This window comes from Sarcophilus harrisii, chromosome 3 (assembly GCF_902635505.1).
Source record: "Sarcophilus harrisii chromosome 3, mSarHar1.11, whole genome shotgun sequence".
NCBI classification, from domain to species: Eukaryota; Metazoa; Chordata; class Mammalia; order Dasyuromorphia; family Dasyuridae; genus Sarcophilus; species Sarcophilus harrisii.
Genome location: NC_045428.1, coordinates 417992984 through 418016409, shown reverse-complemented (window position 1 = coordinate 418016409; position 23426 = coordinate 417992984). Strand labels below are relative to the sequence as shown.

The following is a 23426-nucleotide window of genomic DNA, read 5'->3' as shown; positions in this document are numbered from 1 at the left end:
GTATAGACAGTCCACTCTTCCCTCTCCCTTAAAAGCATTGCCTCTTCACTTCCATCTCTCAAAATCCCTAGTTTCCCTCAAAAACTCAGAAAAACTGTTTCTGTTTCAGGCCTTTCCAGATATCACCAAGTGCTGCTAGGCCCAAGCACTCACTTACCTTTAGAAGCAGCTCCCAGAAGCGGTGGATAGAGCACAGGGCCAGCAGTCAGGAACACCTGAGTTCAAATACAGCCTCAGACACCTGCTAGCTGTGTGATCCTGAGCAATTCACTTAACTTCTGTTTGTCTCAATTTCATCTGTTAAAAAAAAAAGAAAGAAAAGTAATAGTATCTACTTCCCAGGGTTGTTTTAAGTCTCAAAAGAGATGACATTTGCAAAGTGCTTAGCATAGTGCCTGGAACATAATAGGTACTACATAAAATCCAGCTTTTACTTTGATTACTTTTTGCATTTACTTATGTGTAATTATATTTTTAGAATATAAGCTCTTTAAAGACAAAAACTATTTCATGTTATTCTTTATACTTCAATGGCTAACACAGTTTTTAAATGGTTGTTTACTGACTTGATCCTTCGTGGGATTTACAATAACAGAATATGAAAACAATCCAAATTATATTAAACATAAAAGAAGAGTTCCAAAGGGCAAGCATGAATATGTAATAACTACAAAACATTCCTTACCTCTTAAACTAGTAATCTCACTGCTATATAAATATATATGTGTGTGTGTGTGTGTGTGTGTGTACATGTACATTCCCTATTTTAGGGAGTCTATTAAGAAAGAACGGATTATTTATATAAATATAATTCTAACAATTGTATTTCTAGAACTGAGAATAACCTGTATGCTCAATGATGTGGCAATGACTGAGCAGTGGTTTATTAATATACCGGAATATCCTTGTGCCAGAAATGAATAGAAAGAAATTTGGGAGGACTTTGTATGAAGTTATGTAGAGACTCCGAATAAAAACACTGACTCTAGCCATAGGAAAAAAATATAACAACAGTTATGAAATTATTTTCAGAAAGAGATAAAGATCAAAAGAGAGCATGGAAACAAACAGAACATTTGTTATCTTTAAAAATACTTTTGTTTTACTGCAAAATCCTCTTATAATTTTATTTGAATGTTTCTGTTGATAGTTACTATGTTTAGAATTTTTAAAAAGTTAAAAAAAAAAAACTCAACCCAAAGTGCATATAAGCAGAGATCTGAAAAGGGAGATATCACTTGGTGATAAGCACTATCATCCCACCTGGTTTAATGTAACCTTTTCATTTAGTCTCCTGGCCATAAAAATAAGATGCCCATAATAATCCTGCCTATAAACCTCTTCACTGGCACATATAGTGAACACATACAACAAGAAGTCTTATCAAGTTAAGCCAGGACTACATATATTGTGAGCTTCTAGAATGGGAGTACACCTGTATCCTGGAGAATGCCTGACCAGCTCAATTTCCATGAGGTTCCTTGGTGAGGATTTTTTGGGAGTGTGTGGGAAAAGGTGAAGAACTTACAGATTCTAAAGTAGATCAAGCCTTATTGGACTCAGTTTCAGCTTCTCCGGAGTCACATGATTTTAGATAAGGCCTGAAGCTGTATATCACCTTGTCTACTACATTCCACTGACCAACTAGGGGAACAGTAGATTTATGTGACCAATCACAACATATAGAAGGTGGGAATTTGGAGGTTTTTTGTCTGAAATGTATAAAAGCTGTAAGCATTTTCAAGGCTCTGACCCTATCCTGCTGTGAAATTTTGCTCGCAGACCAGGATGGAGTCCGCTTCTAGAGATTCTAATAAATAATTCTGCTTTCTATGAGTGATCTCTGTAGTAGTCAATTTGAGTAGGTCTTTTTGTCCCAAACAGGGGGAAGAGGAGGAAAGGGAAGGGAGAGAAGGGGAGGAGGGCACAGAGATTTGTAAAAAGAGTTTTCATGTTATGCATAAGTTTTCATGAACTGGAGTTTTCTTTCTTGTTTCCAGGAGATTCTCAAAAAATTCCCAAATCAAAGCACCTCTAAAGAATCCTATGGATTTCTGTCTTTAATTTAGAAAACTTCTGGCTCAGACTCATTCCTATAAATACCTAACTACTTTTGAGGGCAGCTAGTTGGTACAGTAGATAAAGTTTAGCACCTAAAATCACCATGAGTTCAAATTTAACTTTAAACAGGGGCAAATACTTTAGTTTCCTCATCTGTAAAATGAAGTGGAGAAATGGCAGACTTCAATATCTGTCAATAAAACTCCAAATGGAGTCATGAAGAATAAGAGATGACTGAACATCAACAAAGTGCCTTTAACCACAGGGTCTGCAAAACACACACACACACACACACACACACAGACACACACACACACACAGGGCCTGCAAAACACACACACACACACACAGACACACACACACACACACAGGGCCTGCAAAACACACACACACACACACACACACACACCCTACCTCAGTCTCAAAGTAAATACATTCTGCTGGTTTCCTTTCTTTTTGTGACCTAGTGTTTTAACACATCCCACAATCCAACCCAATGGATAAGATGAAACAGAAAGGAGGGGGAGGGAAGTGGGTCTAAATTAGCCATTTCTGGTGTAGGAAATGCAGATTAGCTTTTGTTTTGCAATTTATACTCAGAGGGATGAAAGGTTAAATTAGAAAAAGAAAGTCTCTGCCCTGAAGGAATTTTTAATTTACTGGTGGAAGACAATACACAAAAGGAAGCAGAAGGTGTCAGGGATCCCAGGAGAAGGTACAAATCACAGGGGTATAAGGGTGATATGGTGTAGTTCTTGCCGTTCAAATCAATCACAGCAGCTTATGGGAAATGAAGAACTAGCTGGAAAATTCTAAGCCTTCTATAAAAGGAAGCTTTGGGAGATGTGACTAGACAGGTCACACAGAGGGCTAGGTGGAGTAATAATCTGAATCAAGAAGACTTAAATTCAAATACAGACTCAACCACTCCAGATCACCCTGGGTAAATCACTAAATTTTTCTTGATTTCTTTCTTCATCAGTAAAATGAGTACAATAATGGCACCTACCTCCCAGAATTGTTGTGAGGATCAAAGGAGATACTATCTGAAAAACACTTTGTAAATCTTAAATATATGTGTATATGTGTGTATATATATATATAAAATGTATATATATATATATATATATATATATATACACACAGATATTATTTTTGGTAGCCAGTATGGGGCAGACATGTAACTTGAAGCCAGGTCTTCCTGACTCAGAGGCTTCTGTTCTCTATTCCATAAAACAGGCTGCCTCTTCAGGCAAATAATAGTTACTTTCAGGTATATATATATATATATATATATATATATATATATTCTCCCACATGGGAAGTGAGCAAGTTTTTTAACCCTACACTCAAGCATCATCGAGGTATGGGAAAGATGATTCAAAATTTAAAAGACCAGAGTTTAGTCTGAGAAGGGAATAGCTATACAGAAAAACAAAAAAGGAACTCTGAACTATTACATAATAATAATAATCTTATCTCACTTTAAATCATACTTCCTTATGAATTCAAGCAATAGGTCTATACTTCCATCATCTCTCCTAATTATCCTGATAATCAGTTCAGCATTTCAGAGGTTTTTGTTTTAATCCTATTTTTCAAATGTTTCAACAAAATTCAGTTCTCTTTAATAAATCCTTTCTAGGCACTTCATCAGAAATCCAAGATTTATCTTGAGAAAATATAGCTTCATTCATGCTCTTTTGATTTTGGAATTATTTAGGGTAGCAACTCAAATGACAGGAATTTTCTAATATATGTTGAATATAACCATTCCCAATTACATAAATGTATGACACCAATTTGCAAAATATGTTGGTTATCCAAAAGAAAACTATCCTAAAATCACTTCCTCAAATATACTACTTATAGTTTAAGTTCTTAAATAAAAAACTTTTTTAAATCAAAAATTAAAATTGACATTTTAAAAATTGGAAATGGATTTTCCCTTCGCTAATAATTTTACAAAAGTTGGTAAAGAAATTATTTTTGCCTTTCTAGATACTATTAACCCAGCCTTTATTAATGCAATGGCTAGAACACAATGACATTTAATAAATGCTTATTAACTTGAGAAAATTTACCGAATTTACTAAATTTATTGTGTAGGATTATTGCTGTATCTGAGATAAATTAAAATAATTTGTTAGGGTTACTGAAGTATATTACTTAGATTCCAGTTCTGCAGAGTAACATATAAGAAGTGGAGGAGGGGGAGAGAAGAGGGAATTGTCACACGCTGAGGTTCTGTGGCAGACAGGAAAAGCCGGATGTCTGATTCTCTCATGGGGTGATACAAAGTAACCTCTAGGATATCTCATACAGGTTGAAAAGACCTATTTACTTGGAGTCTTATATTGACATATTATCCATGAAGTCTTAATTGGTATTGACACTACTTAAAAGACCAGATTTATAATATCTATTAAGAGCTTTTGGAAAGGACTATGAAAAGAAGTGTCAGAGAAATGTAGAATTGGAAACCACAAGATTCGATGTCAGAGAGAAGGTAAATTAGTACATTTAGCAAATATTCAAGGATCTTTAAAGTGTAAAATAAGTTTAAACAGGACACTTAGCAAATGAATTTCGAGAATGGGGCGACAAGTACCCAAACCACACAAACAGAACTCTTTAGACTGGCCCTTATCTATTTACATAAGCTAGCACCAGAAACTAACTTCATTTGCAAATCAATCAACTCAGCAGGATTTTGCTGACTAGGATAAAATGACTAAAGCTTTTTGTAATTATTTTCTCCAGGCCCATAAGTTTAAGTGGAAATTGCTTACAGCCAAGATAAAGAAAAAGCTATTACAAATAATATTTCAAGACTTTCCTTGTCCCCAAGCTCTTCTACTCCTTTCCCCAAGTCAGTATGTGATTAATGGAATTCTCTCACAACTTAGCTGCTTGACTGGCAAAAACATATTTCAGGCTAAGGCAGAATCAGATAATTGTGGTATGACTCAACAAATCCACAGCTGTTCATTTAAATATATCCATCAAAAGTATAAATATGAACATTCGAATGAAAATGAACCACGTACACAGGGGTCAGTGTGCAAGTTGAATTGGTTAACATGAAAGTAACCACAACATAAAACAAAATAAAAAGGCTGATAACATTTCAGAGGGTAGAAGAAACACAGAAATAAACAGGTGTTCTTTACCCCTCCTTCCCCCCCCAAAAAAAAAAAAAGTCAATACAAATTGACTAAAATACAAAATCGAGGGGGAAATGGTCAGATCAGTACTGTACAAAAATAATGAAAACTGGAGAAAAAGAAAAGCAGCTGACTTCCTATATTTTTCTACTGAGGCAATTGGGGTTAAGTGACTTGCCCAGGATTACACAGATAGGAAGTATTAAGTGTCTAAGGCTGAATTTGAACTCAGATCCTCCTGACTCCAGGGCTGATACTCTATGCTCTGCAATATTTAGCTGCCCCTAGTAGCTGACTTCTAAGAGAAAATGTTGATCATAGAAGATTTCCTATTCTTTCTGCCATTCTTTATAACATTTAATATTGTAATTATGAAATTATAAAAACCAAAGAATGCTTTCCAATTGTACCACCGTAAAGAGATCAATACTAAGAAAAGTACCAAGAAAAAAGGAAAATAAGAAAAAAAAATCATAAAGGGAAAATTAGAAGAAAAGAGTGGAGAAAAAGAGAATGAATGGGAGGTGGAAGGATGCAGCAACAAGTGCCCCCTCTAATGTCAAAGATTCCTTCCATTCCCAAAGTGATGCTGCAATAGCAAATAAAGAGGGCACCTTAGCTCAAATGGCATAATCCCTAGCTAAAACAATTAACTATCAAATATCTAATAAGAGTAAATGGATAAATTGTCTTAAATGTTAAGAACATATTCAACCTATTAAAAATTTGAAAGACACTGAACAATCTGGGTTTATAGGGTATGATTTTTCTCTGTTAGTATATTATTCTATGGTAGACTACAACAACAAGACCAAGAGTTCAGGATCTTTGAAAAGATCCTTTGTGAAAGCTTTGGAGGAAATACAAAACAATACTAAACAATATGTAGGTGTATATAGTTAATTTTCAACAAACTATTGATTTTTGATTAATAATACATGTTCCCAAAAAGAAGACAGGTGGGTAGAATGGTGTGTTTTATACTTATTTGGAGTAACACTAAAATATAAAATAATGTTTTTCCTTTTAAATGCGAATCTTTTGAGAAATTTTTCATTTATCATATAATAAAAATCAACTGGGTTTCCTTAAGTCTGGCACTTGTATTTTTTGTTTGTTTATTTTTAGTTGGGAAAGAGATTTGGAAGACAGGGTTTTTTCAGGGATGAATGTTGAGAACTATCTTTGCATGTTTTTTTGAAAATGAAAAGCTATTTTTTTTAAAGTCATGGGAGAAAATAAGCATTTATATAATACCTATTATATGCCATGAATTGTGCTTTACAAATATCACTTCATTTGATTGGTGCTATTATTATCCCATTTTATAGTTGAGAAAATAAAAGGCAATGGTTAAATGATTTGCCCAAAATCACACAGCTTGCAAATGTCTGAGGCTAGATTTAAGTCTTTCTGACTCCAAAGCCCAGTAGCTGATCCATCAAAGAGTCAAAACACCACCAAGAAAATGGAGATCAGAAAAATTACATGAATTTTGGCAAATTTATAAGCAATAAAACCAATACTATTTATTATTCATTTACTGTGTGCCAGGCAATCTTCTAACTGCTGAGGATACAAATATAAACTCTGGTGTATAAGGATTTCCCCTATTAATAAGTTCTTTAAGGCACAATGTTAGAGAATATGATATAGTCTTAATAAATTCTTGTAAGTCAAATTCCTACTCTCAAGAAGCTTGGGAGAGGAGGGAAAGATGAGTTGTTAGACAGAAAATAAAATACATGTGGAAAAGTAAATACATGAAACTTACAAAACAAATACAAGATGGAGTGCAATTATCAAGATACAAATCTAGAAATCTCATTGAGCAAGAAACAAGATCCAATCAGCCTTATTACTCACACCTCAACATCTGTCTCTCTGGTTGGAGCATAAAGCCACAAAGTCCTCCATTTAAGATGATTAAATAGGCCTGGCAACTCCTTTTCCTAAAAGGCTATACTAATTTTGGTCTTCTTTCCTGCTCAATTCCTTCTCCTTATCCTCATTTTCAACTTTCTTGTATATGACATCTTCCTCCACTGGATAACAGATTCCATGAAGGCAGGAATTGGCTTTTGCCCCCTCCCCAATATTTGGATTAACAGTATCTTACAAAATGCCTGACATATAGTAGGTGCTTAATAAATATCTATTGATTATTTATTGGTCACTGACTTTGTAAACCTTAAAATGCTATAGTTATGTCAATTAAGAATAATTATTCTTTTATGTTAAGCCAACATATGAGTTCATTCATGCTATAATTTTCACTCACTGGTCCAAGCAACATACTTAACTCCTCTTCCACATTACATATCTGCTATCAGTCATGTCCCTATCCCCTCTTTTATCCTGATTACCCTCTTTACAGATTTCCACTTTTTCCCTTCTAAAAGTATAGCAATCAGAATTGAAAAATATTCCCAATGTGACCTGATCAAATCAGAATATTTACCTAAGAGTGTGTACTTCTAAAACAGTGGTGTCAAACTCAAATAGTGACTTAGAAATCTACACATTAATATTATCTATTTTACATTGGTTTTTTTATTTATTTTATTAATCATTTCTTAATTATATTTTAATCCTACCAAGAGTTTGCTCAAAAGGAAGCCTAAGACAATTCATTAGTTCTTTTTGGCTACCAAATCAACTTGTAATCCATTAGGATTCTTAGGGTTTTCCCCTCCCCCATTTGAATTGCTTTCTATTGACAAATCCTACATGTTGTACTGGATGCCTTCGATTTTTCAAGCCCAGGTAAATTACCTTTATTCTTACTAAATTTCATCATTAGTTTCAAACTAACATTCCAGGCAGTTATCTTTTTGGATTCCAACAGTGATCTAATAGGGAGCTACACCTCCTTATTTCATATTATACACAAATATAATTACTTCTTATAAGCTTAGTGGGAAATGTGCTACAATCAAGAGCTGATGGTGATGGAAGTTTTTTAAAGTCAATTGTCTCTCAAAGTCCAAGACCAATATAAGGAATATTTTATTGAAGCCTAAAAGGACATTATCTATTTAGACATGTAGGTATTCTGAGTTGGAAGAAGGCAAGATAATAATCAGGGATATCACTCTTACTATATACAGAGCTAAACACTAGGGACACAAATACACACACACACACACACACACACACCAAAAAGACAGCCCTTGCCTTCAAGAAGCTTACATCCACACAAATAAAGTCAGATTGAACCAAATGGGACAATATCAATTGCTCATGGGTAGGCCAAGTTAATAAAATTAAAATTACAATTCTACCTAAATTAATTTCTTTATTTAGTGCCATACCAATCAAATTGTCAAAAAATATTTTTTAGAATTAGAAAAAAATAATAGCAAAATTCATCTGGAAAAACAAAGATCAAAAATATCAAGGGAAGTAATAGGGAAAAAAATGTAAAGGAAGAGGACCTAGCTGACCAGATCTAAAACTATAATAAAGCAGCAATCATCAAAACTAATTGGTACTAACTAAGAAATGGAATGGTAGATCAGTGGAATAGGCTAGCTTCACAAGACGCAATAGTCAATGATGACAGTAATCTATTGTTGGATAAACCCAAAGACTCCAGCTTCTGGGATAAGAATTCATTATTTCACAAAAACTGCTGTAAACCGGAAAACTATGGCAGAAAGTAGGCATTGACCAACATTCACATCTTACCAGGATAAGGTCAAAATGTATACATGATTTAGATATAAAGAGTTATAACATAAGCAAGGAATAGTTTACCTGTCTGATCTATGGAGAAGGGAAGAATTTATGACTAAACAGGAGACAAAGGAAATGCAACATGGGTAACTTTGACTACATTAAATTTAAAGTTTTGGCACAAATAAAGCCAATACAACTAAGATTAAAAGGGAAGCAGACAGGTGGGAAACAATTTTTACAGTCAGTGTTACTGATAAAGGCCTCATTTCTAAAATATATAGAGAAGACATCATTACCCAATTGATAAATGGTCAAAGGATTTGAACAAGCAGTTTTCAGATGAAGAAATTAAAGCCATCATACTTTTTAAAATGTTCTAAATCACTATTGATTAAAGAATGCAAATTAGAACAATTCTGAAATATGACCTCACACCTATAGACTGGCTAATGTGACAGAAAAGAAAAATGATAAATGTTAGAGAGGATGTGGAAAAATTGAAACACTAATGCATTGTTGGTGCTATTATGAACTTGATCATTCTGGAGAACAATCTGGAACTATGCCCAAAGGTCTATAAAACCCTTTAATCCAGCAATACCACTACTAGGTCTGTGCCCCACTAGAGATTATAAAAGGCTCTACGTGTATAAAAATGTTTATAGTAGCTCTCTTTGTAGTGGCAAAGAATTAGAAATCGAAGAGATGCTCATCAATTGAAGAATGGCTGAACAAATTGTGGTGTATGAATGCAATAAAATACTATTGTGCTCTAGAAAATGATGAGCAGGCAAGTTTTCAGAAAAACTTGGAAAGACTTACATAAACTCATGCTGAGTGAAATGAGCTAGGAGAACCTTGTATCTGGAACACTGTGTGGTGATCAATTATGATAGCTTTTTCTCTTCTCAGCAATACAATGACCCAAGACAATTCCAGAAGACTTATAATGAAAAATGCTATCCATATCCAGAGAAAGAACTATGAAGTTTGAATGCAGATTGAACCATACAATTTTTACTTTTTTGTTGTTTTTTTCTTTCTCATTTTTTTTCTCCTTTTGTTTGGATTCTTCTTTCACGACATCACTAATATGGGAAAATGTTTACTATGATGGTACATATATAACTTATATCAGATTGATTGCCATCTAGGGAAATAGAAAAAATGGAAATCAAAACATTATACAAATATTGACAATATTTTTTTTAAAAAAGAAGTTTATATAAAATAGAGAAAAGGCAAAGAACAAGAGAGAAAATTAAAGGTGAGAAAGGGAATGGGAACAAGGTACTTGATTGGGGATATATGATCATAAGCAGAGCCAGGAGAGGAGTAAAGCTTGACTCGTATGGCAGAGGGATATTCCAAAGAAAATGAGAAGACTCCATGTGCTGATGGAAATTCCAGGACTTTTTAGATTCAGTTCTATATCCATCTTTTTTCCCCTCATAATGAAAACCACTAAAATCTTGACTTTATACTATTTACATTCCTTGGTCTCATATTTGCTCTTGTGAGGAGGAAAAGGCTTGATGAAACCAAGCCATACTATTGAAATTTTTTTCACACAGGAAAAGTTAATAGATGCTTGAAGATGCTTCAATATGTGGCTTCAATCAGATATTGAATAAAATCTGAATGTAACACATAGATATTGTTGGGTAGTAGGAATATTGTTAAAATGAATTATTTATTGACTGCCTGGTTCACTGGGATATAAAATAACAACATAAGAACTTGCTTTTGAGTTCTAAAGTATCAGGATGTCATATTAATATTCGGCAAATGTATAGTTAATTCATCACTTTCACAGGTTGCTCTAATTTCAAATATGATTTTATTAATAATGGCTATTTCCTATAGCTTTTTGGGTCAAGCAATTCTCCTGTAAAAAGTAATAGTCACAGAAATGCTTAGTAGTGAGTCATTTGAAGGGACAGCCATTAATCAAGGAAAAGTAAATGCAATTATTAAGTAAAAAGGAGTGGTGGGCCTGACAGCTGTTTTTTTTTTTAATTTGATTTTTTAAAAGAAGACCAGTAATAAATAAGACTTGTATAATTTCATAGATGTCACTGACCCAATATTATTTATTTAATAGTGATTTTTGTCATATAAGCTCTTTGAGAACAGTATAATGTCCAGTTTATAATACTTAAATTTTCTATCTTTTCCCAGTACCTATAACAGTGCTTTTCACAGGTAAGTGCTTAATAAATGTTTGAATTCAACTTTAAAATGTTGGGCAGGGAAATGCAGAGACCCTTTAATGAACTCAATCTTCTCCCTAAAACAAAAACTCATTTTTAATATCAATGTTCTTCCAGCATTGTATGATTGTGAGTCACTAAACACTACTAACTCTAAAGAATTAAAAATGATTATCACTTAGAAGGCAAAATAGAGGTACATGGTGGGTGTGAACAAGCTGCAACACAAGGTACTATGAAGAACAGGAGTAAAGTATGTCAAAGAAATGTGTGATCACAAAATATGAACTGATACATCACTTGGTGAGAGCTAGATATATACAATAAAGATTTGATGGACATTTCCATTAGTGATATCACAAGGGGATCTAAAGTTGGACCTTACTATAAGGGAAAAAGACATGGAATGTGGCAGAAAGACATAAACAAGAGTTCCATAAGATGGGTAGGCATAGATGGATTGTGATTAGCCTTGCTGGAGAAGAAATCTATACTGATGAGATGGAGAATTCATCTGAGTATTGAGTTCCAAGGCACCTCTCCCCTATGCCCTAATTAATAAATGACCATAATTACCCTGGCAAGTTCTTACATTAACCTAGGGTATATGGTATAAGCTACTTGAGTAGCCTAGTACTCTCTCTGGTAAACATCTTCCCTGCTTACATCGTGGGTTTTAATTCCTAATTTCATTGATTGTTATTATTCTAACCCTTACAGTTCAGCAGGATGAATATTCCTTTTAGTAGAATGAAGAAGCAAAACTGAGACTGATCAGTTCTGATTATGCTATATGGGGATCCTATTTGTTTTTTGATCTTCCATCCCATGACAAACCTAACTTTTTGAAAAACAGATATTTTTTTTGGCCTAACATTTATTGCATACCTCAATGCAACATGAGTTTTGACCTATTTCTTCTCTAACATTACTGTTTCAAGGCTTTACCATTCTTTTGTAGTCTTCATTTTTTGTTCTCCAAATATATTTTTTTAACGAAGTCCTTTAAAAATTAGGGCTACTCTTTTAGTGGTGGCAAGGAACTGGAAACTGAGTGGATGCCTATCAGTTGGGGAACTACTTAATAAGTTATGATATATGAATATAATGGAATATTATTCTATAAGACACAATCAGCAAGATGATTTAAGAGAGACCTGGAAAGACTTACATGAACCAATGCTAAGTTTAGTGAGCAGAACCAAGAGAACATTGTACACAGTAACAACATTATGTGATGATCAACACAATTCCATTAGACTTGTGATAGCCATCTGCATCCAGAAAGAGGACTATGGGGATTAAATATAGATACTACATATTGTTTTCACCATTTTTGTTGTTGTTTGTTTGCTTTTTTTCTTTCTCTTTTTTTTCCTTTTTTGATTTAATTTTTCTTGTACATCATGATAAATGTGGAAATACACTTAGAAGAACTGAACATATTTAACCTACATTAAATTACTTGTTATTTAGGGGATGTGGAGGAAAAAGAGAGGAAGAAAAATTTAGAACACAAGATTTTACAAGGATGAATGTTTGCATGTATTTTGAAAATAAAAAAACTATTATTAAAAAAATTTTAAATAAAAAATTAGGGCTACTTTGGTTTATTTTCCACACCTCCAACATTCTTTTCTTCCTCATTGAAATCAAACATAATTGTGTTACTGGGATATCATTTGTGATAAAACTGTTGAGTAGAGTTTCTTGATAAAGTATCACTCAAAAGATCTTACCTATCAGATCTCCAAATGTGAGCTCAGAGTCAACACATATTAAATTCAATACTTTCCATCTGCTGTTCTGTCTGATTTCAACTCTAGAGAGCAAGATGTCCCACTCAGGCTAAGTTCACTTCTAATCTCCTCACCTTGCAATTTACTCAAACCTTGATTGATACCACTTTCTTTTCTCTCCTCTGACAGGAAGTGAAAAATCAAATTCTTCCCAATACCTTATTTTATAATGTGCAGAAACAATTTCAACCCATTCCAGTTTACAACTGCTGCTCTGCCTTGTTTCAACTCTAGAAAAAGATGTCCCCACTACCAAGTACCAAGTACTTTTATGTGTTCTCTCCCTCCTCCAACTCCTCATTAGACTGTAAGCAAATTGAGGGTAAAAACTTGCTCTCTCTCTCTCTTTTTTTTTTATTCATTAATTGTATCCATCTACACTTAACATTATACTTGACATATAATAAATGCTTAATAAATTGGATTGGAAGGAACATTTCCTTTGTTAGTTACCACAAATATGACATGGTCACTGCCTCCCCAAAAGTTCTTATTATCTCTGCTTCACCAAAATCACATCTTCCTTCTAGTTCAGAAAGATCCAAAATTATAAACACTTTTCTCTTTCTCTACTTTCTGTAAGATGAGATTTTCACCAATACAAGATAAGTGCTTATGAACTGAACTGTTTATCTTAGAGAGTATTGACAAGCAAAGATACACAACATATATGTCAACAGTGGAAGTCTTGGTAGTACTGGCCCTGAAGCCAGGAAAACCAGAGTTCAAATCTGGTCCCAGGCACTTAACACTTACTAGCTGTTTGATCCTAGGCACTTAACTCCCAATTACCTCACACACACAAAAAAAATGCAAGTCCCTCATTAGAATTCTACCCTGCTTCCATGTCATGTTTGATCCAAGGAATAACTTGTCATCCAACTCCTCCACCTAACTTGTTTGCTTCGAGTAGGCACACAATTTCTCCCCACTTTGATCTTCAGTCATAAATGCTCTCCTAACTCTCCACCTCTCCTTTTGCGGTTTCTCCTCAGTAACCATTAGCTACGAGTACAGAATAGTTAGTTACATGTCAGACAAGTTTATCTCCAATTAATGGTTCCAAATGAGCCCCCATTCCTTTAGTCACAGAGCTATAAAACTGAAATTTATACTATCATAATACAGCTAGACATGGAAAGAAAGAATCCTTTCTATCTCACATACCTTTTAGGATCACTGAAAATAGGTTGCCATCAAAGCTAAATTAAAGACAATGAAGACTGCATCAGTGTCCACAGTCAAGTGTAGTCATGAAATTCCAAAAGCACTTCTTTTCTAATAGAGTTCCAAGATAACTACAAAACCTAAGTTAATACTGATTAGCTAAAAAAACCAGGCTTAGTAATTTGTCCAAAGAATCAAATCACAAGTTCTTTACAACCTTCTTTAAGGCACATTATTTCCTTTCCTAAATAATTCAGTGGAAAGCTGTTATAAACAAACATAGTAAAGTAAATCTCTCTAAATCTCAAAGTGCCTGGAGGGTGATGCCCTGCCAATGCACACTTTCTTGTCCCACTTCCCTTCAGAATGGAAAACTGAAATTACAAAGACACCTCTACAACAGCTCCAGGCAATATGCTGCTCAACAGCAACCCCCCAAAATAAAGGATCAAGTGTCTTTAATGGCTTTGTCCCATTTAGCATTGTTTTCCTGATTAAGATTCCCTTTTTTTCTTAAACATCAAAGTCAAAAAAAAAAAAAAAAGATATTTTACCCACTTTCTCCAGTTGTTTTTTTTTCCCAAACTCTCCCCAACAAAAAAGTCTAAAATCTAACCCATCTCCTAATCACCTCCATTATTAAACACTGAGAAAGAATGGATGACATATAAACCTTTAATTCTTGATTTCAACAAAGTTGTGTAGTAGGGTTCAGGGTGAGTAATGAAAATAGCCCTGGCATAAAACCAAGGGATTTGACTTCCAGTCTACATAACTGTACAGAATCAAAAAATCAGAATGTTAACTCCTCTGTAACTTGATGGGCTATATAAGATGATTTCTAAGGTCTCTTCCAGTTCTGATTATATGTGTCAATATGTTAATTAGCTCATCAAAAGCTTTACTGTTTATATGTCAACTATGGTTAGTCAGACATATATTCCATCCAACTTAGTGTATAATAATATAGATAGCCCAATAAAAGCATTTGATTTTTATACCAAGTCTGAAAGTAATCTAAAGCCGACATTTTAATACTTAATAATAACCCAATGTGTTGGAAAGGGCAGTAAAGATATACTGACTCTACATATGGAGCAATTAAGTAACCTGCACAAGAAGAGATGATATATGATTAAATGTTATATTTGCTTATTTAGACTGTGACTTTTTTAACCTTAAACTCCATAAACAACATTCAATTAATTGCTCTACAAACATTTAAAGTGCCAACTATGTGTCCAGGCAATGTACAAAAATTATACTTTGAGTTACAACCCAGATTTGAGCTACAATAAAAAGTCTAAAAATATGCTTTGCTTAAATATTTCTAACAGACTCTGGGAGTGAATTCTCCAAGTAAAAAATTTACCAGTTAAACTTCCTTAAAATTGGCTCTGGTTCATAGTTCTTTAGTAGTACTTTTCAGCCAGTGGGTGCTGAAACAATGAGTTTCCCTGGTGTGCCTTGCAACTTTGGAATTTCTATAATGAAAACTCCTGGAAACTCTTGAAATAATGGAAATTTCTCCAGCTGCCAGCAATAACGTCAATATAATGTTCACCAAAGACTGAAAGCTGAAACCAATTCATAAACACTGAAAAGCACTGATATGTAGTGTGCTGAAGGTAGCGCCAATAAAGTAGCAAGGCAGAATGTTCTTGGAATAATACATGAATATGAGAAGGATCTGGAATTTCTATGAGGGTAACTTTCCCTGCTCAAGCAGATTGCAACCAATCCATGACAGGAAATTTGCCTGAGGTTTTGACTTGCTCAAAATCTTGAAACTAGTATGAGGCATAATTTGAACATAGAGGTTTTGTTTGTTTGTTTTTTACTTCAGGTCCAACTCTTTGTACAAAATTTTCCAGGAATAATTTTTATCATCATCTTCATCATCATCACCACTACCTCCACTATCAGCAACAGCAGCATGCAATATGCCATATTGGGTAGCAGGTTGGCATTGGAGTAGTTAGAAAAGACCTAAATTCCAAGTCCTGCTTCTAACACATTCAACTTGTCCTCATGAAACTCTTTTAAACTATAAATTACAGATGAGTTACAGATCTTAGAAAAAGGGTATTTTCAAACGAGACAAGTTTTTCTAAATCTGAAAATTACTTTTAAATCAAGATTTTTACATTAATGTACTCTTTAAAAGCACATTCCCCTATTTGACATAAGCTATCCTGGCTAATTTTTAACACAACTTCTGATGCAGTGGACTCCCTTACAGACCCTATTTCAAAGGCTTGTAGAACAATGGTAAGGAAAGGAGTAGGGGGAGGGTGGGCACAAAATTCCAAACATTTGAAAGCTCTCACAAATTCCCCTTTCCTTCAGGAACACTTCAAAAACATCATATTTGCCAAACTGGAAGAGGAAATTTTGATTAGGAACTAAACTTTTCTATTCAAGTAGCTAAGCGGCACAAAAAACACTCGAGTGCTTACTTCTTTAGGGGAAAAAAAAAGATTATGCTGCCAAGAAAATTTAGAATGATTAATATAAACAAAGCAGAAAAAAAGTACAGGATAGAATTTACCATTAACATCCCCCTAAGAAGTTCTTCTCATGGGGTTTGAACTTCAAGAAAAGTTTTGCAAATACCAGAAAACCTTTCCTTTCTTTTGTTTCAATTTAACACGGTAGCTTGCTATATTTAATTAAAGTCTGGAAATGCAAAAGTATGTGGAAAAGAAGATCTTGACAGTCTATATTTCTTTTAATAAAAATAAGATCAGAATTCAGATTGAACTAAGAAAACCAAACCTGAGTATCCTACTTTTTTTTTAAGTGGCTCTGCTTCATATCAGGTCCATATCATATTACCCACAAAGCCTTGTGATTTAAGTTCAAACTTCTTTAGAAGAATTTTTATTTTCTGAAGTACTGGAACCTAAAGATATTTTTCCATTTCAAAGTGCCAGGTGCTGCTTCTCTGCTATGGCAGAGTGGCTCAGTTCCTTCTTTCTGCATTTTACAGAAAAGTGAGAGAACATTTTTCTTGTTCAGCATCTCCTGAAGCAACCTGCTTTGTGAATGATTTAATAACCTTAAGAGCACCTACTACGGATAAATGGCACACTTGGTTACAGTGGCGAGTACAAGGTAATCAAACCTATTGCTATATTTAGCTACCAAGTCATGTATATTCTCTAGGCCCAAATTTCCTTTATAAAAAGGAGGGGATTAGGCTAGAAGATCCATTTAATCTGGGAACATTTTCATAAGTAAGGAATAAGGGAAAAATGTCTATTAAAGCACAATGAATAAACAATTTCAATTATTACCTTTTTAAAAAGAGCAAATGGTACGAATATTTATAAAGGCATTTTAGTTCATAACTCTATATAACTAAAGCTAGAAAACTATATGATGATGATAAATTTATGGAAATATACTTATGGAGGAATATTAATTATTCATGGGCAGGCTGAGCCAATATAATAAAAAAGATAATAGTACCTGATTTGGCTTATTCAGTGCCTGACTAATCAAATTATAAGAAATATCAAAGGAAAATTTTTTAATGGAAAGGGGACCTAGCAATACCACATCTCAAACTGTACTATAAAGTAATAATTATCAAAAGGATTTGGAGGTGGATAAAAAAAAATAGGTCAATCAGAACTAACAAGGTATATATCATACAGAAAGAAGATAAGAAACTTAGTAGCCCTACTATTTGTTAAATTGAAAAACCCAACTATTGGATACAATAATTCACTATTCAACAAAACCTGCTACAAAAGATAGAAAGCAGTTCGGCAGAAATTGCCTTTAGATCTACATTTCATACCATGCCAAGATAAGCTCCAAATGGATATGTGACTTAGTTATAAAAGGTTACATCATAAAGAAATTAGAAGAACAAAAAATGAATTTCCTTTCAGATCTTTACAAACAAAGGATAAGGTAGATCACATAGAACAAAAAAGGACAATTTTTGTTATATAAAATTGAACATTTTTGCACAAACAAAAACAATGCAGCTTAAATTAGAAAAGAAAGCTAACTGGAGGGGGAAAATATTTGCACCACGTTTTTCTAATAAACATCTCATTTCTAAAATATGCAAGGAATTGATTAAATTTCTAAAATTAAGTAAGCTTCCCTTCCTAACTGATAAATGATTTTAAAATATGAACAGGCAAATTTTCATTGGCATCCATTCAAGCAATCAGCAACTATGATAAAATATTTTTTAAAAATCACTAAAAATCAAAGAAATTCGCACTGAAACAGTTCTCATGTTCTGCCTCTTATCTATCAGATTGACAATGACCAAATAGGGGACAAATGTTGGAATGGTTATAAGGAAACAGAAATAATGATAAACTACTGTGTACTGGTCCATGCCACCTGGAACACAATTTGAAATATTATCTCAAAAATCACTAAACCACACACATCCTTTGATTCAACAATGCCATTACCAGTCCTATATCCCAAAGAGATCAAAGAAAAAAACTAAAGAATCCTTAAGTATAAACATATTTCTAGTTCTGTTTTTTTATACTGGCAAAAAACTTGAAACCAAAGAAATGCCCATCAATTTGGGACTATTTGAACAAATTATGCCACATAAATGTAAAAGGATATGCTTAGATTGTAAGTTATATAAGAGATGGATTAAGAAAAAGCTGGGAAGATTTATATGAATCAAGCATAAAACAAAGTGAGCAGAACCAGAACAATTTTTTTTTACTATCACAACAAAGACTTTACTCTGAACAGAACAATGTCCAACCATGTTTCCAGAGGATTACTGCTATGCTACCCAGAGAGATGATATTATTTATGAAGCAAAATGAGAAACACATTTCTGGTCATGAACAAACATAATAATATAGGTCTTTTGTGATAAAAGAACTAACTGCTTTTCTCTTTCCATTCTCTAATTACAAAGGATGTTTTTCTGGGTAAGGGAAAGAAGAGAGATATGTTTGAATATGAAGGAGATATCAAAACAAAATACAGCAACAAAAATCTTTAAAGATTGGGTAGAACAGTGGTTATCTCCCACCTTCCCCCAAGGGACTAATGGCAGGATATTGTATACACACTCAGATCTTTTCACCATACATTTTGTGTGTGAGTGTGCATGACAAGGGAATCAGTGGGAAGGAATGTATCAGAAATAACTATGATATAAAAAAACAAGGCCTCAATAAAATAGACAACAGCAACAATATTAGATAGCATAATTATAAGATTCAAATGAAAGGTTTTTTTTTTTTTAAATAACATTGCATACACAAACTTAAAAACTATGTAAATATATGAAAAATGCTCCTTTTCCAAAGGCAAGGTAACAATGATGAAAGAAGCTTGAAGCTCTAATGCTTTTTTAAAAAATATATCAAAAAAGTTTCCAACTTGTCCTTCCCTTACCTTCCATCCTTACATCCACCTCCAACTTTTCCATTCTTTTCTATGGGTGCCTTAATGGCCACTTCCCTTCAAAACACCTTTCCTAACTGTCCACTTTAGATTTTAGATCTTCCACTACATTAAAATCTCACTTTCAGATACTTAATCTAATGTTATCTTATCATTTAACTCTTTTGTATTTGGTACTTCCAAAATGAGACTGTAAATTCTCTAAAGTTAGGGAACTCAGCTGGGCATTCCATACTAATTGAATAAAGGTAAAACCAATCAAATATAACCAAGACTACAAGAGCTCACATATTTTTTTTTAAATCCATAAAAAATTTCAATGGCCAGTAAGTTAGATGAGATAGATAAACACAACTATCTAGTTTGGGTTTCATAGCTGAAAAAGAATACCAGAGACATAAAGTTGGGAATTGGAAGGGACACTCCAATCAGCCATATAAGAGGAATCCCTTTTATAATACAATTAACAAATGATCATCTATCTCTTGCTTAAAGATTTCCGAAAAGAAAAGAGAATTCACTACCTCTTATAGGAAGCTCTTTCTACTTTTGAACAGCTTTGTGGTTCAATTGTTTAAATCATGTCCAACTCTTTATGACCCAGTTTGAGGTTTTCTCCGCATAAACTGGAGTTATTTGCCATTTCCTTCTTTGGTTCATTTTACAAATGAGGCAACTGAAACCAACAGGATCAAATAATTTTCCCAATAAGTACCTGAGGCCAAATTTGAACTCAGGAAAATGAGTCTTCCTGACTTCAGGCCTGGCACTCTATTCGCTGTGTTACCTAGCTACCCTTGAACACCTTTAAACATTAGAAGCTATTACTTTGACCTTCAAGCAAAAATTTTCTTTTTTTGTAACTCGCACACATTGCTACTGATTCTGCCCCCTACTGATAAATAGAACAATCCCACCTCTCTTATAAAAAGTCCTTCAAATATTTGAACAAAATGAGTCCTTTTGTCCCTGAATCACCTCTTCTCTAAGCAAAATATCCCAATTCCTTCAGTCAGTTCTCATGACATGAACTCAATGCTCTTCATTCTCCTGGTTACCCTTCTTTTGTTTTATCATAATGTCCCAACTGTAAATACTTTACATTAGCTTGTATTAAATTTCATCTTAATGGATTCAGTTGATCATTATAACCTCTCAAAAGCGATTGCTCCTGACTTTATCATCCAATGTTTCACAAAACTTCTCACAGAGAAAGAAACCTTCAAAAGGAAAACAGCTATGGAATCAAATAATTAATTCTAGTCAGAGACTAAAAGAATAATCACCAAATAGGGGGGAAATTGTATTTCCCCAGAGAGCATACTAAAGGCCTAAAATCATTGTCTTACTCATAAAACAAGAAGGACATGTTATCCAGAAGGACCAAATCATCACTCTTGGTCAATGCTGAGGATGGGTGAGGCAGGTAGCCAAAGGGTGAATAATAGATGTCTATTATTTTAATTGCAGGGACAAAATTGCATACTTTCAACTTGATAACCATTTGAAATGTGTATTTGTGAAATGTCACTCGACAAATATTTAAATGTCTTCTCAGAACCAGAGATACACAGACAAAAATATCTTCAAGAAGGTGTGTGTACATACACGTGTGTATATGTACATACATACACACAAATACAAGCAAGATAATTAGAGAGGAGGCATTAACAGTTGAAAGGCATTGGATATTAGGACAGACTTCATCCAGATGGTGGCATTTGAACTAATTTAAAAAACAAACAAACAAAAAAAGAAAACCATGAGATTCTAATGATACAGGTGAGAATATGCAATCCAGACTTAATAGACCATCCTGAATTATGATCAGTAGATACACAATACTATATAGTGAACTACAATCAAAAGGGAGGAGGATAAAAGCAGGGCCTCCAAAGAAGTGAGAAAAAGCAAAAGGAGGACAAGGACCATAAGCCAGGATTTTTGATAGCAAAATTTTCCCTTTGACAATCCAAACAGAAACCGTTTTAAAAGCTCAGAAAAGCCAGAAATCCTGGGTTGGGAGGTAAGACTGAAGTAGTTTCTTAAAAGATATTCGTGTAAAATTTCAGGACGGAAAGGAGCTTTAGAGGCCATTCAGTTCAGTTACTCATTTTAAAATATTAGGAAAGAAGGAAACAGTTGGGGTGGAGCAGTATGAGGTATGTGACCAGCTCAAGATAACACCACAAATTAAATGACAGTGCTCAAGTCTCCTGGTTCTCTTGGTCTTTGTTTTGCTCACTATACTTTACTGCCTGTGATGATAAGGTACTAAAAATTGTTTCAAGAAGCAATCTCTCTCTCACTGCTTCATAGATATATCTCATATGCCACATTCTTTTCTCTTACGTGAGTGGGGGTGGGAGTAAAAAAAAGGGTAGGGGTAAGGGAAAGGTTGAGTTTGTAATCTTTCAGTACTTTCTTTCCACCCACTATCACTTTAGCAGAATCTGAATCTTCCTAGCAACTAATTCTGTTCTGATCTATGAGAAGAGATCTAATGACTACTCATGATTCAAATTCTGCTTTGGGAAGGTTGGCAACACAGCACCCTTAATCCTCACCCTCTCCTCAGAATAACATAGCACCAAGAGCTTTCTTGTTACAGTGAGACAACCAGCCTTTTAACGACTGTCTAGGAAAGATGTGGCAATCCGTAATGATTACATACACACAGAATACTATGGTGGCTTTCATCATCCCATGATCTCAAAGCACTTTTATATGTGTTCATAGGAATACCACCCACACTTAGTGTGGGACCAGATTTTCTGGTTTTCTAATACAGTCTGGTATGCTGGTTTTTCTTAGGTTGGCAGTCTGTCTGACTATTTACCCATTGTGGGCAGGAAGCAAAGGGAACTCTGAAATCACATTTCATTAAGCCAACAAGAAAGTAAAAGAATAAAAAAGACATTTTAAATTAATGTTCCTAAAGAATCATAACAGTTATAAAGAAAACCTCCTCAGCCTCTGTCTCCCAGGTAAGAACTAATAAAGTGGTTTAAAATTATCACCTTCCACTCCCCAAGGGCACTGATGCAGCAAAGAGCATTCAACATCCTTCTTGGAGAAAGGCTGGTTAGTGCAAGTGGGTCCTATTTTAGAGAGCATATCTATAAATACACATATGTGCATGTGGAATATGCATATGCATATGTATGCATAAATGCTTACATATAAAGTACATACATGAATAAAATATTGGAGTAATTATTCATCTCACACAAAAAAAGCTTTCATATCATAAGACAAGGGATTCTTAAGCTTTTTTGCATTGCGAATGCTTGGACCCCTTCTCCAAAATGTCATGCTGCCAACATGCTTAACTGAAGGAAATGTTAAATTTCAATTAATTAGAAGTTAATGAAAATAAAGATGGAATTTTTTCTCATCCAAGTTCACAGCTCTCTTGAAATCTAACCACAACTCCCTTGGGCATATTCATTTAAATCCCGGTTTAAGAACACCTGCCCTAGAGCATTTAAGCCTAAATTTACTGATTATTAGCTATTTGAAAATAGAAAGAGAAACCTAAAACCAAAGCTCTTATAAGCCACTACTAAGAAAAAATGAAATTTGTCAAGCAATTATAAATTAAAAGTATAGACCCTATCAGAAATGCTTTTTTAAAAAAAGATGCATACAATTAGGTAAAAGTTATGGTCACAGCAAAGAAAAACACTAAAAGCAACTGAAGGACTCCCATGATTCTTGGAATGGAATACAATATCAACAAAACCTAGATTTAGAAATGAAAGGTATCTTAGAAGTCGCCTTGTGCAAACTACTCATTTTACAGATAACAAAAAGAAGTTAAGTAACTTGGACAACATCACACAAGGAATAAGCAATGAGTTAGTATTTGAACCTGCCCTTTGATTCTATCACTCCTTCCCATCATACCCACTACCTTTTACCCT

The 23426-nt window shown here is 34.0% G+C and overlaps 1 protein-coding gene across 1 annotated transcript in view; it reads right to left on the bottom strand.

Annotated features, from left to right (window-relative positions):
• Positions 1-256, bottom strand: part of ACVR1 (activin A receptor type 1) — an 83248-nt gene extending 82992 nt beyond the window's left edge. Inside the window, exon 1 of the mRNA XM_003763877.4 lies at positions 158-256. The gene's annotated coding sequence lies outside the window, so the exon portion shown is untranslated. The remainder of the gene's footprint in view (positions 1-157) is intronic.
• Positions 257-23426: the final 23170 nt, after the last annotated feature.